Source organism: Berghia stephanieae, chromosome 1, assembly GCF_034508935.2.
Source record: "Berghia stephanieae isolate SIO BIC M18660-M18661 chromosome 1, UCSD_Bste_1.3, whole genome shotgun sequence".
NCBI lineage: Eukaryota > Metazoa > Mollusca > Gastropoda > Nudibranchia > Aeolidiidae > Berghia > Berghia stephanieae.
Window position 1 is genome coordinate 548263 of NC_088360.1, and position 2500 is coordinate 550762.

A 2500-nucleotide genomic window follows, 5' to 3' on the forward strand; every position below is an offset into this window, starting at 1 on the left:
TACGGAAAAATGCTGGAATGAGATCCTTTCCTCATTTCGGAACCTCTGTTTGGAACGCCTTACCACAGAGCATTCGTGAAAAAGAATCTTTTGTCTATTTTTAAATGTTCGCTTAAAACATATCTGTTTCGTCTTTAGTAGATGGTATGAGACGCAAGATGGGTCTGTCTGGTTTCTATTGTGTGTTGTGTGTCTGTGTGTGCGTGCGTGCGTGTGCGTGTGTGTATGCTTGTGTGTGTGAATGAGCATGTGTCAGCCAAAGTAATTTGTAATTTAAGCGCTTAGAGTTTGGTGTCTCGGATTTATAGCGCTATATAAGTTTTCAGCATTATTATTATTATTGCCATCCGGAATTATAATGGACCAAGACACAAAACTATGTGTAACCTTAAATGTTTAGAGAACGTACATGATGAAATGAGGGCACGACACGAAGAATCTTGGGCACCAATACAAAACTGCAGTTAAGCTGACAATATATTTTTCATTATTTTCATTCTGACCAGGATTTCTTTTACAAGTTTCAACCAATCCCCCAAAAATATGTCAAAATTGTGAGAGAAAAAAATGGTCAAACACGGGACTTGTTTTCGGGGCACGTGTTCTGTATTACTGTGTGAAAAAATAGAGTTGGTTCCGTATGGCTTAATTGAGGACAGGGGAAAGGGGGGGGGGGGGGTGATAAATAATAGATAATGAGAAACACATTGAGCATTGTCAAAGTCTAGCATCGTGTTATCTATATTGTGTTTATCTATTTGACCATGTGATCTAGCGGTATGACACTAGACTTCGGATCGGAAGGTCCTGGGTTCGAGTCCCGGACGGCGCATAGTTGAGTCCTTGGAAAAGGCTCTTTACTCACATTCTCCCATCGTGCTCAGGCGTAAAATGAATATCTGGCCGTTAACAGCGTTGGCTCTGTCCGAAGAAAATTGTAATATCGCCCAACAGGCGGCATGTCTCGTCCTACATGTTAAATGTTGCTGTTGGTCAGGGACCCCTTGTAAAGCGCTTTGAGCACCCTTAGTGGATATTGCGCTACAATTTTAAAAAACGCTTTATTTTATTTATCTTTACCCCTTGTAAAACGCTTTGAGCACGTTCAGCAGATATTGCGCTATATGAAAGCTCAAATTTATTTTTTATTTATTCATTTCTCCCCGTCAAGCTATTAAGACCGTGTTGAGCGGATTTGACGTCTAATCCGTGCCTACACATCCTGAAAAGAATTCAATTTTCTATCAATTCATCAAATGTCAATATAATTATCACACTTTTTAAACCCCCCCCCCCCCCCCCAACTACTTTCATTACTACACAAACTAAGTCAATATTCTGATCAATAATACAGTAAAATATAGCAGGAAGACCAAACAATCTGATCTGTTTTGAAAGGCTTTTGAAGTTGGCTGTCACACTCCGATAAAACAGTTATTTTTTGGGTTGTTGTTTTTTTGTTTTGTTTTTTTTTACTTGGTTAGAAAAAGCTTATTTTAAATATCGATCGATGGAAACGATCCACAACTTGTCAAAAATAAATTTCTAATCAGACACTTTGTTGAAGTCTCAGGTTTGAGTGGTATTTTTAATCGATCGACATCGGAAGAAAACGTTTTCTGGCCAAAATGACGAGAGAAAAGAGGGGGGAAAATGTTCTGTCAGAGTAAGGTATAGTGGGAGGACAAGAGACATTAAACCATTCATCCATCCATCCATCCATCCACCCATTCAGTTATCCATCCATCCATTTATCCAGTCGTTCATCCATTCATTTATCCATCCACCCACCCATCCATTCATCCATTCGTTCATTCATTCATATCTATCCATTCATATTAATCCATCCATTCAACCAACCATCATCCATCCATCCATTCATCCACCCATTCATTCATCCAACCATCCATCCATTCATTATCCACCCATCCATTCCATTCAACCAACCATCATCCATCCATCCATTCATCCACCCATTTCATCCAATCAACCAACCTACCATCCACAATACATCCATCCATCCTTCCATTCATCCACCCATCCACCAATTAATCCATCCATCCATCCATTCCTTCCACTCCATCCATCCAATCAACCAACCATCTATCCAACAATCCATCCATCCATCCAAGCAACCATCCATCCATCCATCCATCAACAATCCATCCATCCATCCATCCAACCATCCATCCACCCATCGACAATCCATCCATCCAACCAACCATCCATCCATCCATCCACCCATCGACAATCCATCCAACAATCCACCCACCCATCCACCCAACCATCCATCCATCCACCCATCCATCCAACCAACCATCCATCCATCCATCCATCCACCCATCAACAATCCATCCAACAATCCACCCACCCATCCACCCAATAATCCATCCATCTATCCGCACAACAATCCATCCATGAACAATCCATCTATCCATCCATCCATCCGTCCAACAATACATCCATCCAAACATTTACCCATCCGTCCGTCCTAAACAAG

The 2500-nt window shown here is 41.0% G+C and overlaps 1 protein-coding gene across 4 annotated transcripts in view; it reads right to left on the bottom strand.

Annotated features, from left to right (window-relative positions):
- The window catches only part of LOC144965814 (phosphatidylinositol 3-kinase regulatory subunit gamma-like), a 188373-nt gene that overhangs the window by 120683 nt on the left and 65190 nt on the right, over nucleotides 1-2500 (bottom strand). The window lies entirely within an intron of this gene.